The sequence below is a fragment of the Pseudophryne corroboree genome, chromosome 6 (genome assembly GCF_028390025.1).
Source record: "Pseudophryne corroboree isolate aPseCor3 chromosome 6, aPseCor3.hap2, whole genome shotgun sequence".
Lineage (NCBI taxonomy): Eukaryota > Metazoa > Chordata > Amphibia > Anura > Myobatrachidae > Pseudophryne > Pseudophryne corroboree.
The window spans coordinates 338,548,653-338,566,100 of NC_086449.1; the positions used below are offsets into that span (position 1 = coordinate 338,548,653).

The following is a 17,448-nucleotide window of genomic DNA, read 5'->3' on the forward strand; positions in this document are numbered from 1 at the left end:
ATGACGTTGTTAATTGTTGCATTGAAGCGTACAGGGCTTATCTTTAAAGAAAAGAGGATGTGATGTTAGTGTATTAGAATGCTTAATAGACACTCCCTTACCTATATGTGTAAGCCTGAATCTTCAGTGATGGTCCCTGGGACCAGGGGGATGCTGGGAAGTGGGTGGTCCAGTGTGCAGTGTGCCTGGAGTTGGTGATGGAATAAAACAGCACAGCAGTGAACTCACATGTCTCTGTGTCCTTATGACTGGATTTACAAACATATGAACTAAACACCGACAACCCCCAGTGCTGTGGGCCACAGCACTGGTAACTGGGTCAGTGACTTTGGCTGCAACTCCTTTGCACACAGGGACATCTCCTTAGCTGGACGCACAAAGGGGATAGGTAAAGTGCTGCTGCAGTGGGGCCTCTGGTCTTTTCTGCACCACCCACAAAACCCCCAGGGAAGTTTGCAACAGGTAACCTATATTTAGTAGTAGTGGCCATTTTTGTCTTGGTGTCCAGGCCAGATGAGGGAGCCAGGCTCAGCTGGTTAGCCACCCCCCATCCCTCTCTGCAGACAGCCTACCATAGGGTGATACCTCCTCTCTCTCCCCTCTGCAAAGACGAGCTGTGCAGCCATTTATAGGTATGCCTGCCTCAGTACTTCTCCAGAGATTAGCTTGGGCCTGTTTCCCTGTATACCTCACTCTAGTTAGTTAGGTTATAAATCTCCCTGCCCTCTGGGACTGGCTTGTTTTCCTGTGTGTACCTTGCGTTTGATATATATATGCAAATCCTAATATAAGGTTTATATACAATATATATATATATATATATATATATATACCAAAAAAGTAAAGTGCCCCTTTTTTTGCGCTAAGAAACTACAAAGCTCGCACCACTGAGAAATGCCTCCTGTCAGATAAGGCAAAGAATGGGGAACAGATCTAAGAAATTCTCATGGGAGCTTAACCACTTCAGATTTCACATACAAATGTGTTTATTTTAAAATAATTTTTTAACAGTCAAAACTGTACTCATAAAAATATCAATAAAACATACACATGACTTTACTTTACAAATAGACAATATAGACAAATATTTATCTTGATGATTTTTGGTAATCTCCACATCAATTTTTCGTTCAGATGTATATTCAAATCACAAATGCGTGAATGCCCAACGCGTTTCGTCCTTACAGGACTTCATCAGGGGACGCAATCTGAGTGGTAGTTAAAAAGAAGATGATACACCATATACTAATTATATTTATCACAGTCTTGCTACATTAAGATCATCTACTTACATACCAATGTGATCAAAGTTTGTAAAATATCACATCCAACTTTTGCCGTAGGTGTATGTAAGAATTCTCACAGATAAAGGATCTGGAAATGTCACCATTAGAATTGATATTAGATTACAGTGACCATATATATTCACAATAGAATCAGTAAACATAATCAAGGAGGGAGGAACAAAACAGAACAAAATGGAGTAATGGAGGAATGGATGCAATATATTCTCTATCAATTAGTGTGAAAATTACTTAATTGATCACAAATTGAGTACAATCTTATGTTGCTCATTATTCAGAAGCAGAAGTAATTATTCCATTTTATCAAAGAAATTTAAACACAGCTACTTACATTCCAATATTGGTGTCTATCATAAAGAGTTCACCAATGTGTATAAACAGAAGAAAAATTGCTGTGATAATAACCTATGAATTAGAAATATAGACAGTAATATACGCACTTAACCAGCATACAATATATAAACTGCAGATTGTTAATTACATTATATATTGGAACCTGACTATACATAAAATTCCTTATGCAAATAGAATAAATCCCAATTATTCTTATATATACAATGTCATTGTGCTATTTATGAGGAACCATGTAGAACCTAATCGCTGATCCATAACTATATCTCTATATATATTCCCAATTATTCAATATACCAATTTGTACTTTTAAAAATAATGAAGATGCAGAGCTTTGACAGCCAATTATAAGTTCAGACAATATATATATATATAAATGCAGCAGCTCCGGCACTCCAATAAATTAGCTAAATATCAATACTTGCTCCTGTGCCTTCCATCAGGGGGGCTACCCCAGGATAATAGCAGAGAAAGAGGCGGCACTCGGAGTCAGCAAAATCGAAACTTGTATTAAAAAAGAATGTTGACGTTTCGGGGACGTGCTCCCCTTCCTGAGGAAGGGGAGCACGTCCCCCGAAACGTCAACATTCTTTTTTAATACAAGTTTTGATTTTGCTGACTCCGAGTGCCGCCTCTTTCTTTGCTATATATAGGAAAAAAGAATTCTCATGGGAGCTGAACCACCTCAGATGTCACATATAGATGTATTTATTCTTAAAACTTGACAGTGAATACTGCAATATTACATAAAAACATCAGTAAAACAAGTAGATAACTTTATACCATAAGTGGACAATATAGATTGAAAATCATCTGACGAATTCTGTTTGGTGATGACTACACTTAAATCGAATATCAATTCTTCCACCAAAGCGTTCAGATGTATGCTCAAATTCACAAATGCGTGAAAACCCAACGCGTTTCGTCCATATAGGACTTCATCAGGGGTCGTGATCTGAGTGGTTTATAGAGAGAGGAGAATACACTGGTGATATGTTTATTTAGCATATTGTTACTAAATTATAATTATCTACTTACATACCAAAATGGTCAATGTTTGTAAATTTCAAAATCCCATCCAGCCTTTGCCGTGGGTATGAACAATATTCTCAAAGATAGAAGATCTGAAAATGTCACCATCAGAATTGATGTTAGTTTAAAATGACCATATACATATATAGCAATAAATAGAAACAAATCAGAGAAGGAGGAATGAACAAAATCGGATGATGGAGGAATGGATATAAATAACTCTCTACTAATGGCTATAATCAACACTTAATTTATCACTGTTAAGTTCATTTATATATTACTTATTATAATGAAATCCAAAACAGGGATAGTGGTTATAACTGTTACAATCACATCACAGGTAATCAAACGGAATTACTTACATTACAATATTCGTGTTTATCATATATAGTTCACCAATATACATAAAGAGTAAAATTGCTGTGACAATGACCTATGGATTGAAAATGTAAAAAATACGTTGAAAATAACTATTTTTTAACAACATTGATTATAAACATCAAGCTTTCACATACAATGTGTATAATGAAGTTTAACCCTGTACAGTATTGCCTTTTATAAAGGATAAATCCAGAAAGCACTTATAAATACAGTATAATTAAACTATTGATAAGGGACCATGTTGAACACAATAACTGATCAAAAAAATGTATCAATTTGGAGATTTTCCTATTCACACATGGTAAAATGTCCAGTGTAGTTATTAACAATCTATTACCAATTTGTATGGAATAGGGTGGAACCTATTTTAGTCACACCCCATTCCACAATACTTGAATCGCGCCTACTTCCGGTACCGGTTGATGACAAAATTACGTCACTTCCGGTATTATTCGGGACAACAGATGGCGTGTCTTGCATAAAAATGCTACTTCATTGATAACACTATAAATTAGATCTAATAATTATTATCATTAACAGCATGATGTCACTACTTATAATTAATGTAGACAATGGGCCATTCAATATTGTTTCTGATTGTTCATTAATTATAGTGTTGGTGTCCTAAATAATCCAATAGGTGGAAATAGTTGCTATATCAATTTGATAATTTGAAAACTAATATTACTGAAACCAGATTAAATCACTTAATGAATAATGTTATAATAATATTAGGCTCACCTTTTAAGTATAAAATGACAACTCCAATTCTGAATAAGAGCAATAAGGTAGGCTCAAAAATAGGTCAATAAAAATCCTAAAAGAAAAAAAAAATTTCTTTACAAATTCTTATTATAAGTAGGATTTTCTTTCCTAATGATATCAAGATGTCTATTAGTAAAGTACTCACCCTAGTAGTCTCTCAGGATTCCCTTCACAGCTATAACTGAGGGTGAGAATGGGACTGCTATATATACCTCCTATAGGATGACATCATTTCCTGTTAGGGTAATTAACTTATTTTTTTATTTTTAATACTCCTATTCTGTAGTCATTCTATTTACTATATTTATGGTGCCCACTGTATACTCAATGATAGACATTTTAAGGGAATAATCAGTTTAATCCACCTCATAAAGAATAGAATATTTATGAACGCATTTGCGTTCCACCATCGCTAGCGGCGTGCGTTTCACGGCCGCTACTTCCGGTTCCGGCGTGCGTTCCACAGCCGCTACTTCCGGTTCCGGCGTGCGTTCCACGGCCGCTACTTCCGGTTCCGGTTAGGGGCTCACTTCGTTCTTTCTGGTCACGGCTTTGCGGCGCAAATGAGGTCTATATTAAACTGCATGCCACTCATATTTAGAGTGTATGAGATGCGATGCGAATTACTCAATCCTAATCAATTATATTCAATCATATTAAATCATAATGCTATTGGTTATTGTCTCAAATTCATTAATCATATTAAATAAAAAATGTGTGAATGGTCCAATTTCTTAATTGAATCCTCTTACAGAATAATATTAAATTCATATATTAATAAGTGACTATTTTGTAATATTACTTATATTCTCATGGATTATTCAGGTGATAATTAAATTCAATCATGCTAAATTATTGAAGATTAGTTTGTGTACTAAGTTTATTGATCTATGTTTCCTAATTATTAACAAAATGTTATTAATTTCATATACCCTTAAACTCATTTTGTGGTAATCAGGTTGTGCTAATTGATTAATTTTAGAATTAATTAATGTGCTCAGTGAATACATCCAACTTAACTAACCATACGTACTCTACAATTTGACTATGTGGCAATTCAAAAGCTATTTAGATCGACATGATCCCTTATTTACAATTGCTATAAGATTAACAATTCACATCATAAAATATCAGTATGTCCCACTATTGTCACCAACCTAAAAATGAATCGTATCACAAAATGTCAACTATTAAATTGTTATACAATAAAAGAAAATACTCTGATATGGGTTTAGACGACTACCGTACAATAGTACATTAAATAGGATATACTAAACAGGAGAAATTGAAGATTTTCAAAGAAAGAAGAACAATGGACTTTTCAATGTTAGGGCCATTATAAGCCAGATTGACTATTAAACAGGGGAATTTAAAGGTGATTATTTAGGTTCTTAAAGGAAGGAAACAATATCCACATCTTCATTAAGGCCATTAGGGGCCAAAGTGCCAAGTGTGTATATCCAGTAAGTTTCACGTTTGGATAATCTCAGATCCCTACTTCCTCCTCTTGGATCTACCGGTATGTGTTCTAAGACAGTAAATGAGAAATTATCCTTAGTCACTATAGCATTATGCTTCTCAGCATAATGCCTTGAAAGACTATGGGAAAGAAATCTGTTTTTGACATTTCTCATATGTTCTTGAATTCTTATCTTAGTTAATCTTTTCCTCTTTCCCACGTATGTTAAACCACAGTCACAAGTGATCTTATACACAACGTATTCTGTGTTGCAGTTGACCAAGTGCATCAGCCTGTAACATCTCCCTGTCTCTAATTTCATGCTGAAAGATTTACGGTCCATAAATTTACAGCATATGCATCTAGAACATGGAAAGCATCCTTTCGTAGGTATAATATCATTATTTTTATTTTTATTGAAAGGGTGAGGTCTTGGCAACCTACTGGGTGCCACTATGTTTTTTAAATTAGTGGCTCTCTGGAAGACCAAATTCGTTTTTTTCGGAAGAGAAGGACCTAAAATTGAATCTCTTAAGAGTATACCCCAATGCCGTTCCATAATTTTTCTAATGGCTACATTTTCCTGATTAAATTGTGTAACAAAAGGTCTGCAGAACCTCTGGTCAATCGGAGCTTTATTTTTGGGACATAGCATTAAATCCCTTTTTTGCAGAGATGCTCTAGACTTTGCTGCTTCAATAGTGTCAAAATTATAACCTCTTTCAACAAACCTTTTACCTATTAAAGTCGCCTGTTCCCAGTAATCATCTGTATTTGTGCAATTTCGTCTTATTCGCAAAAATTGCGCGTATGGCACACTATTCTTCCAAGCTGGATAATGGCAACTGGTTTGGGGAATATAGCTGTTGGCGTCAACTTCTTTGAAGAATGTCTTCGTTTTTATCTTTTCACCTGATACCCCTGTTAAGGTCAAATCCAAAAAATCAATCTCTGTTGGATTTTTTTGATAAGTAAATTTCAAGTTGAATCCATTGGACTGTATGAATGTCATGAATCTGATAATACTATTTTCATCCCCTCTCCAAATAAAAAGATCATCAATATATCTTTGATAGAGTATTATGTTGACTTGAAACTCTGAATGATTTATATAGATGTCCTCCCATGCTTTCATAAACAAGTTGGCATACGATGGGGCAAATTTAGTCCCCATCGCCGTGCCTTGTTGTTGCAAATAAAACTTGTTTTCAAACTCAAAGAAATTATGATTCAGAATAAATGAGATGCTGTCCAATAAGAACTGTACCTCATTTTGAGATAAACTTGGATCATTCGACAAAACCAACCCAATAGCCTCTACACCTTTACAATGAGGGATAGACGAGTACAATGCTTGTACATCTATGGTTAGCCAATGATATTCTTCGGACCACTCTAATGTCTCCAACTTTTGTAATACGCTAGTAGAATCTTTGAGATAAGATCTCATTTTTGTCACATAGTGTTGCAATCTTAGATCTAAATAATGGGACAAATTCGCCGTCAGGGAATTAATCCCTGCCACTATAGGTCTTCCTGGTGGTGCAGTCTTGCTCTTGTGAATCTTTGGAATATGATAGAAATTTGGGACTACCGGGTGTTTAACATACATATAGTCAAACTCTTCCTTACAGATCAAACTGTCTTTAAGGGCTTTTGAAAGTAAACAGAATAACTCCTCCTGGTATAGTAAAGTGGGGTTATTTGGCAATTCCATATACGTCTGTCCGTCTAATAGTATTTTGGATGCCTCATTTAGGTATGCAGTTTTAGTTTGTAAAACAACTGCTCCACCCTTATCCGCCCCTTTAATCACCAAATCAGTATCCTTTTTCAGGGATTTCAAAGCTCCCTTTACTTGTGGATTGAGGTTAGTCCCATACTTGTTGCTCTTAAGCTTTATTTTCTTAAAATCTTCCCTAACCGATTCATAAAAAATATCTAGATTGCTACCCCTGGACTCAACTGGGTAATACTTAAAAGGTAATTTAACCAAAGGAGTTTTCTCATTCATGCTGGCACCTGATTGAGGATTCTTAAGGAAATGTCTTTGTATCGTTAATTTGTGAACATATTTATTGAGATCAACAAATAGATTGAATTTGTTCACATGTAAATCTGGTGCAAATTTCAACCCCTTATCTAATAGGGAGCATTCCGCTGATGATAATTGTCTCTCTGTGATATTGACAATCCCAGACGGGCTTCTCCTGATTGAACAGGGCTCTCCTTTTTTTGGGGCTTTTTTCGGCCCCCTCTACACCCTCGTCTCCTCCAGTGTGACCTCTCTTTATACCCTGTGGTGAGTCCAATCTGATATGTAACTCCTCTCTTTGTTGCTGTATACGGGGAAATCTGTAACCCCGCCTTTCCTCTAAAAAATGTCCCTTTTGATTTCTGTCAGGGGTAGGTGATCTGTCCGTGTTATATCTATTTCTATAGGAGGAATTGTAATACTCCTTGGATGACATAAAGCTGTTCCTTTGGTAACCCTGATGGGAAGGGAATTTATTCCTATAACCTCTCTGTTCGTAACCCCGATTGGGGTAAGGAGATCTGTAAGATCTCCTAGGTCTATACATGCCTTTTCGGCCACCTTGATTCTCTCTATAGTTCTTATAAACTTCTTGTTGCGGCCTTTCCCATCGGGGATATCTAGTCATTGGCATTTGATTCCTTTCATCTAATCTCCCCTCTTTGATGGGTAGATGGTGTATTTGACCAGAGATATAGTCATTTTTATCCCTAATAAATTTCTTTTGCTTACGTGCTATAATTTCCTCTTCCATAGTGTCCAATTTATAATGTAAATCCAATACATCCCGTTTGAACTCCTCGCTATCCTCAAATTTGGTAGCTTGTAATTCTACTCTTTTTATTTCCTCCTCTAACCGACTTAACTCCTTCTTCCTTTCAGTAATTATTAAAGTAATAAGTTTCGCTGAACAATCATCCAGAATGGTGTTCCAGTTGGTAATGAAACTTTCGTTCCCCCCCCCCCTATTGTGGGGGTTTTATGTAATCGTAAGCCTCTCGGAATCCTACCTACTTCTAAATATTTTTCTAGCGTCATAATATCATACCAATTTTTCAACTCCTTAACTGCTAGTTTTTCTACTAAGTTAAGATAACCATAATAATCGTCATCATCTGTTTGAAAAACTTGTTCCTCCTCCTCAAAAATGTTTCTAACCTTCAAAGATCTCTTTGATCTATCATTAAATATAGGCATAATAGCTTCTTATTGAAAAAGCAGCAATAAGGGTGCTTACTGACAAAATACTACACAAACAAAAAAATAAAAAAATAAAGAACCCTTTTTTTTGCGCTAATATACAATATAGCTCGTACCACTAAGAAATGCCTCCTGTCAGACAAGGCACAAAATTAGGAATAGGAAAAAAGAATTCTCATGGGAGCTGAACCACCTCAGATGTCACATATAGATGTATTTATTCTTAAAACTTGACAGTGAATACTGCAATATTACATAAAAACATCAGTAAAACAAGTAGATAACTTTATACCATAAGTGGACAATATAGATTGAAAATCATCTGACGAATTCTGTTTGGTGATGACTACACTTAAATCGAATATCAATTCTTCCACCAAAGCGTTCAGATGTATGCTCAAATTCACAAATGCGTGAAAACCCAACGCGTTTCGTCCATATAGGACTTCATCAGGGGTCGTGATCTGAGTGGTTTATAGAAAGAGGAGAATACACTGGTGATATGTTTATTTAGCATATTGTTACTAAATTATAATTATCTACTTACATACCAAAATGGTCAATGTTTGTAAAGTTCAAAATCCCATCCAGCCTTTGCCGTGGGTATGAACAATATTCTCAAAGATAGAAGATCTGAAAATGTCACCATCAGAATTGATGTTAGTTTAAAGTGACCATATACATATATAGCAATAAATAGAAACAAATCAGAGAAGGAGGAATGAACAAAATCGGATGATGGAGGAATGGATATAAATAACTCTCTACTAATGGCTATAATCAACACTTAATTTATCACTGTTAAGTTCATTTATATATTACTTATTATAATGAAATCCAAAACAGGGATAGTGGTTATAACTGTTACAATCACATCACAGGTAATCAAACGGAATTACTTACATTACAATATTCGTGTTTATCATATATAGTTCACCAATATACATAAAGAGTAAAATTGCTGTGACAATGACCTATGGATTGAAAATGTAAAAAATACGTTGAAAATAACTATTTTTTAACAACATTGATTATAAACATCAAGCTTTCACATACAATGTGTATAATGAAGTTTAACCCTGTACAGTATTGCCTTTTATAAAGGATAAATCCAGAAAGCACTTATAAATACAGTATAATTAAACTATTGATAAGGGACCATGTTGAACACAATAACTGATCAAAAAAATGTATCAATTTGGAGATTTTCCTATTCACACATGGTAAAATGTCCAGTGTAGTTATTAACAATCTATTACCAATTTGTATGGAATAGGGTAGAACCTATTTTAGTCACACCCCATTCCACAATACTTGAATCGCGCCTACTTCCGGTACCGGTTGATGACAAAATTACGTCACTTCCGGTATTATTCGGGACAACAGATGGCGTGTCTTGCATAAAAATGCTACTTCATTGATAACACTATAAATTAGATCTAATAATTATTATCATTAACAGCATGATGTCACTACTTATAATTAATGTAGACAATGGGCCATTCAATATTGTTTCTGATTGTTCATTAATTATAGTGTTGGTGTCCTAAATAATCCAATAGGTGGAAATAGTTGCTATATCAATTTGATAATTTGAAAACTAATATTACTGAAACCAGATTAAATCACTTAATGAATAATGTTATAATAATATTAGGCTCACCTTTTAAGTATAAAATGACAACTCCAATTCTGAATAAGAGCAATAAGGTAGGCTCAAAAATAGGTCAATAAAAATCCTAAAAGAAAAAAAAAAATGTCTTTACAAATTCTTATTATAAGTAGGATTTTCTTTCCTAATGATATCAAGATGTCTATTAGTAAAGTACTCACCCTAGTAGTCTCTCAGGATTCCCTTCACAGCTATAACTGAGGGTGAGAATGGGACTGCTATATATACCTCCTATAGGATGACATCATTTCCTGTTAGGGTAATTAACTTATTTTTTTATTTTTAATACTTCTATTCTGTAGTCATTCTATTTACTGTATTTATGGTTCCCACTGTATACTCAATGATAGACATTTTAAGAGAATAATCAGTTTAATCCACCTCATAAAGAATAGAATATTTATGAACGCATTTGCGTTCCACCATCGCTAGCAGCGTGCGTTTCACGGCCGCTACTTCCGGTTCCGGTGTGCGTTCCACGACCGCTACTTCCGGTTCCGGCGTGCGGTCCACGGCCGCTACTTCCGGTTCCGGTTAGGGGCTCACTTCGTTCTTTCTGGTCACGGCTTTGCAGCGCAAATGAGGTCTATATTAAACTGCATGCCACTCATATTTAGAGTGTATGAGATGCGATGCGAATTACTCAATCCTAATCAATTATATTCAATCATATTAAATCATAATGCTATTGGTTATTGTCTCAAATTCATTAATCATATTAAATAAAAAATGTGTGAATGGTCCAATTTCTTAATTGAATCCTCTTACAGAATAATATTAAATTCATATATTAATAAGTGACTATTTTGTAATATTACTTATATTCTCATGGATTATTCAGGTGATAATTAAATTCAATCATGCTAAATTATTGAAGATTAGTTTGTGTACTAAGTTTATTGATCTATGTTTCCTAATTATTAACAAAATGTTATTAATTTCATATACCCTTAAACTCATTTTGTGGTAATCAGGTTGTGCTAATTGATTAATTTTAGAATTAATTAATGTGCTCAGTGAATACATCCAACTTAACTAACCATACGTACTCTACAATTTGACTATGTGGCAATTCAAAAGCTATTTAGATCGACATGATCCCTTATTTACAATTGCTATGAGATTAACAATTCACATCATAAAATATCAGTATGTCCCACTATTGTCACCAACCTAAAAATGAATCGTATCACAAAATGTCAACTATTAAATTGTTATACAATAAAAGAAAATACTCTGATATGGGTTTAGACGACTACCGTACAATAGTACATTAAATAGGATATACTAAACAGGAGAAATTGAAGATTTTCAAAGAAAGAAGAACAATGGACTTTTCAATGTTAGGGCCATTATAAGCCAGATTGACTATTAAACAGGGGAATTTAAAGGTGATTATTTAGGTTCTTAAAGGAAGGAAACAATATCCACATCTTCATTAAGGCCATTAGGGGCCAAAGTGCCAAGTGTGTATATCCAGTAAGTTTCACGTTTGGATAATCTCAGATCCCTACTTCCTCCTCTTGGATCTACCGGTATGTGTTCTAAGACAGTAAATGAGAAATTATCCTTAGTCACTATAGCATTATGCTTCTCAGCATAATGCCTTGAAAGACTATGGGAAAGAAATCTGTTTTTGACATTTCTCATATGTTCTTGAATTATTATCTTAGTTTATCTTTTCGTCTTTCCCACGTATGTTAAACCACAGTCACAAGTGATCTTATACACAACGTATGCTGTGTTGCAGTTGACCAAGTGCATCAGCCTGTAACATCTCCCTGTCTCTAATTTCATGCTGAAAGATTTACGGTCCATAAATTTACAGCATATGCATCTAGAACATGGAAAGCATCCTTTCGTAGGTATAATATCATTATTTTTATTTTTATTGAAAGGGTGAGGTCTTGGCAACCTACTGGGTGCCACTATGTTTTTTAAATTAGTGGCTCTCTGGAAGACCAAATTCGTTTTTTTCGGAAGAGAAGGACCTAAAATTGAATCTCTTAAGAGTATACCCCAATGCCGTTCCATAATTTTTCTAATGGCTACATTTTCCTGATTAAATTGTGTAACAAAAGGTCTGCAGAACCTCTGGTCAGTCGGAGCTTTATTTTTGGGACATAGCATTAAATCCCTTTTTTGCAGAGATGCTCTAGACTTTGCTGCTTCAATAGTGTCAAAATTATAACCTCTTTCAACAAACCTTTTACCTATTAAAGTCGCCTGTTCCCAGTAATCATCTGTATTTGTATATATATATTTCTGTGACCGGACGGTTCCGTACGAAAGCCCTCACCGCTTCGCGTCCCGCTTCCAGCCACAGAATGGATATTTCGGTCACACGGGACCTGGCCAATTAGGGGATTCCAGCTTACCATCAGTAAGTACCTGTTACTGACTCCACCCACTGCACAGTGGGCGGGCACTACGCTGCCACCACCAGTCTCCTTGTAGCCGTGGCGTCTGGAACCACGGTTCTGCTCTGTATGCGTTGACACGCTGTCATACCACCCCTGTGTGGTGTTGACGAATCCCCAATCGTTGCTTGCCTAAGCACAGCACGGTGGAAGGCAGAGCTTGGAGATGCTGGGTATACCCTGGACAGCCGGAAAACGGAGCTAGGTTTTGCCTAGCCCTGCAGGTCACAAGATGAAGCGGTCCTCTTGAGGCAAATTATTGAGGCGGTTTATTTGCAATAGTTCTAAAGAAAACTCTTCCCTATTGCTAGGGGAAACAGCATACAGAAAGATGTTCACAGCAGAAAGTAGTTGGTATAATACACTCCTGAAGCTCATAGGCCAACTCTTTTTATACAGTAAAACCACAATGCATCTCAGGGGGTAGTTCCCCCCTGAGTCTTTTCAGTCCAATCAGGATATCTTACAAAATATAAATAAATTACATTTTAAAAGGATATAAGTGCATGAGGCAATTTCCTCCTTCCTGTCACACACAAAGTTTGGTGTCATTTAAATTCCATTCCTTACCACCTGGTAGTTTACGTTATCACATAGCTACAAAATACGGTTTGTATTTAATTTCTCAAACAAATGTTCCTCATCCTTCCTGCATATACCATTCAGGATCCGTATATCAATCAAACCAGCTACATAAATAAATACAGGTTCCGAACCCATACCAATCCATACCACTTTACATATGGAATAACGAAATTCCCCATGATTAACGCATTTGTCTAAGGAACTCACACTCCCAGCCACTATCTGTGCCCTGTCCAACATCAAAAGGTTTTGTCATGCAACAGATCTGCTAGGAGAGGGCAATTAGCATCCCATTTCCTAGTCACAGAAGACAGGGGATCCTTATTCAGTCATGTATAGTAAGTGCATTTCACTTACGTCCTTGGGGATACTGGTAATCCAGTTAGTACCATCGGTATAGACAGGTCCACTAGGAGCCTTGGGCACTTTAAGAATTTGATAGTGTGCGTTGGCTCCTCCTTCTATGCCCTTCCTACCAGACTCAGTTTAGAAAATGTGCCCGAAGGAGCCGGTAACGTCTCTGGAAGCTCCTGAAGAGTTTTCTACATTTATTTTCTCAGTTTGTTATTTTCAGGCAGGACTGGATGGTTCTAGCCTGCCTGCTTCATGGGACTTAGGGGGGAGGAACGGCCCAACCTCTTGAAGGGTTAATGGTCCCGTTCCCCGCTGACAGGACACTAGCTCCTGAGGGAACTATTTGCAAGCCCCACCGCAGCGAGCGTGTCACGATCCGGGTATCTGGACGCCATTTCTTACCCATCAGATGCCTCCTAAGGCTGGCTCAGCGCTCCAGGACCGGATCCCATCTGTTATCCTGATGTGTACATTCCTGTATCCTCTCCTGTCACTCTGGGACGCTGTCACAGTAAACGCCATATTACACCTGGCATGGCGTCTCCCGCGGCCTCCGCCGCCGTCCCTGAACTTCTGCATGCAGAGTGTCTGAGTGGCGATTACGTCAGCCGCGGCCTCCGCTGTGTCCGCGTGGTTGGATGTGCATCTGTCAGCCTGGCGCCTCCTGTCTCCGGTGGCCGGCGCCGCCATTACTGTTTTCATTACCACATGGATTACAAACCAAACTTCCCTCCAAGTGTCTGCATGGGCGCAGCCATCTTGGATTCTGTCAGCTGATCATTTCCACCAATCTGTTCTCAGTATTGATAATCTGCATAATTGCCTAGCCAATCCCTTCCTTGCTGCAGGTATAAATACACTGTGCCTGAGCAAGGAAGGCGTCAGTGCTTTGGTTGTCAAACCTAGTTCCTGTTTGTCTCTCTCCTGTGATTGTCTTCCAGGTTCCAGCTCCTGTCTCAAGACTTCCACCATAGAGACCCGCACCAGCATTCCACCTGCGGTGTAGCCTGACTCTCCAATCCATTGTGGATTCATCTGTTTCCAGCTACAACATTACCTGCTTCCAGCTCAGCTTCCAGCAGAGTACAGCTTCCCTTAAAGGGCCGGTGTCCTTTCTACACTTTACCACTCTCCACCGGTATTATTATTTCTCTGCTCTCAAGTTCTACATTTCAGTTCATATTTCATCGCTCCCAAGTTCATTTATTATTTAACTGGTTCCAGCCAGTATCCACTCCGTGCTAACAACAGTCTGGTTCCAGCCAGTATCCACAGCAGCTGTTTTATCTTCAGCAACCCAGCTTTTCCTGGAACACCAGCTGGCACAATCCTGGGTTATCTCCATTGCTACAGTCGGGCCTGGTAAGGACTTTCCATCTAGAAAGATCATAAGAACTATCTCACACTACCAGTGCCCTGTGGCTCCTGCCATCCTGTAGTACCCAGGAACTGTATTTATTCTTTGCTGACTTTTACGTTTTCTTTTACTGCTGCTGTGTTGCGGAGTTGTCATAATAAACATCATTGACTTTTATCCAAGTTGTCGTGGTCACGCCTTCGGGCAGTTATTATTCATGTTACTTACATGTCCAGGGGTCTGATACAACCTCCCAGGTTCCGGTACATCTCAGCCCCTACAACTGAGGCTGCCTCCCGTCAGCTCAGGCCCTCAGTTGTGACAGAGCGTACACACCGCAGCATGCCGCAACCCCTAACAGCCAGAAGAAAGAAGAGTGGTGAGTACTAAGCCGGCATCCCGGGTAGCGGGTCGCCGGCCATTATGGTGGCATGAGGGTACGGAGATGCACGGCTTCTACATGGGGCGGCTGGGTCTCCAGACTCAGTACACAGTGCAGATGCACAGCTTCTGAGGGGGTGAACTGGGTCTCAGTATACTATGGGGGTCATTCCGACCTGAACGCTCGCTGCAGTTTATCGCAGCAGAGCGATCGGGTTGGATCTGCGCATGTGCCGGCGCCGCAGTGCACCGGCACATGCTGGGCGGCAGAGGCGGTCGTTGGGCGGGAGGGGATTGGATGGCGGCGTTAAGCTGCTGTTCAGGGGGCACGGTCCGGCCAATGCAGGCGTGGCCAGACCGTTGGGGGGGCGGACCGCGGCAACTGCGTGACATCACACGCAGCCGCTGCGACCCGGGCAGCGAGGAGGTACTCCCGGCCAGCCGCAGGAGCTGCGCTGGCCGGGAGTTACTCCTGAAATGCAAAAGCATCGCCGCTGTGGGCTCTTTGTGGGTTCATTGTGCATTTAACCTGTTCCTGTGTGTGTGTGCTGTTACTGTCACAGTATGTCAGACAAAGAGTGTTTTTCATGTAAGGCAGAGTACTCCTCTTCTCCAGGGGGTTCACTAGTGTGTACTCAGTGCAGTGTACCTTCCCAGGCTAGCGGGGCAGAGCCAGCTTGGCTGGACTCCATTAAGGTAATGATTTCCAATATTTCTACGAAATTGTCCCGCAATGAGAAAGAGATGCAATTCTTAAGACAATCGATGACTGAGTTTATGAAAAGAGACTCCGTACCCAAACCAGCATCTCAGTCCCCTGCCATTTGTCTGCAAAAACGTACTTTGGCCCATATCCTGCAGTCTGACTCTGATGATGAAGGGTCAGACGTGGAGGAGGGGGAGGTGGAGTCAGAGGTAGGGGCGGCTACTCTATCACGGGGAATACAGGCTCTCATAGAGGCTATCAGAGAAGTTCTGCATATCTCTGAAAAGGTGACAGAGGAGAGTGAGGAATCTTATTTTAATTTAAAAAAAAGAAATCCTGTGCCACTTTTCCTGTGTCACAGGAATTAAATACCCTGTTTGAAGAACCGTGGGTTAATCCTGATAGGAAATTTCAAATCCCTAAAAGGTTACTATCATCTTTTCCTTTTCCTCCTGAGGATGGGAAAAAATGGGAAAATCCACGATAGTGGATGCATCAGTATCCAGGCTGTCACGGAAAATTGTATTGCCTGTCCCGGGTGCAGCCTCCCTAAAAGACACGGCTGATCGTAGAATTGAAACTACACTGAAATCCTAGTATACAGCTGCTGGGGTGGTCCAGAGACCCATTATAGCATGTTGGTGGATTACTAAGGCCATCGCCAAATGGTCGGGTAACCTACTTGAGGGGTTAGATACCTTGCCTCAGGTGGAGATTATTTTACTCCCGCAACATATACAGGACTCTGAAAACTTTATGGTGGAAGCCATAAAAGAAATAGGCTTGCTTAATGCATGCACCACTGCTATGGCAGTGTCACCACGCAGAGGCTTATGGCTACGCCAGTGGACTGCTGATGCGGACTCCAGGAAAGGCGTGGAAAGCCTACCCTTCACAGGAGAGGCCTTATTTGGAGATGAACTAGGCAAGTGGATCTCCAAAGCTACTGCTGGTTTGTCCACATATCTTCCTTCTGCAGCTCCCCCAGCCAGGAAAGCCTACTCAGTCTACAGTCATTTCACACTGCCAAGTTTAAGGGAAAAACCAGAGGTTCTTTTACAGCCACCAGAGGCGCTAGAGGTAAACCACGCAAACCAGCAACTGCCGGTTCTTAGAAAGAGAGCTCAAGCTCTGCTAACTCAAAGCCTTCAGCATGACAGTGGACCGCGATGCCTGGAAGACTGGCGGGTGGGAGCCCGACTAAAAATTTTCAGTCACATCTGGACAGGTTCATGCCAGAATCCGTGGGTAATAGATATTATTTTACAGGGCTGCAGACTGGAGTTTCAGGAGCTCCCGCCTCACAGATTCTTCAAATCAGGCTTTTCAGTTTCACAAGAGGCAAGTATAACTTTACAGGATGCCATTCAAAAACTGGTATGTACCCAGGTCATTGTCCCAGTTCGTTCCACCTCATCTGCAAAACAAGGGGTACTATTCCAACTT

General features: G+C 39.0%; 1 long non-coding RNA gene across 13 annotated transcripts in view; it reads right to left on the reverse strand.

Annotated features, from left to right (window-relative positions):
• Positions 1-1,219: 1,219 nt before the first annotated feature.
• The window catches only part of LOC134932231 (uncharacterized), a 197,285-nt gene continuing 181,056 nt past the window's right edge, over positions 1,220-17,448 (reverse strand). For 4 of the 13 annotated variants that reach the window (XR_010179276.1, XR_010179271.1, XR_010179272.1 and 1 more), the window contains 12 exons: positions 10,361-10,430; positions 10,191-10,266; positions 9,431-9,501; positions 9,079-9,160; positions 8,820-8,991; positions 3,979-4,048; positions 3,810-3,885; positions 3,050-3,120; positions 2,698-2,779; positions 2,439-2,610; positions 1,636-1,709; positions 1,220-1,374 (listed from right to left, as the gene is read on the reverse strand). This is a non-coding gene — a long non-coding RNA (uncharacterized LOC134932231). Of the gene's footprint in view, positions 1,375-1,635; positions 1,710-2,347; positions 2,611-2,697; positions 2,780-3,049; positions 3,121-3,809; positions 3,886-3,978; positions 4,049-6,030; positions 6,214-8,819; positions 8,992-9,078; positions 9,161-9,430; positions 9,502-10,190; positions 10,267-10,360; positions 10,451-17,448 lie in introns of those variants that run through there. The other 9 variants (XR_010179278.1, XR_010179281.1, XR_010179273.1 and 6 more) reach the window with 8 other exon arrangements.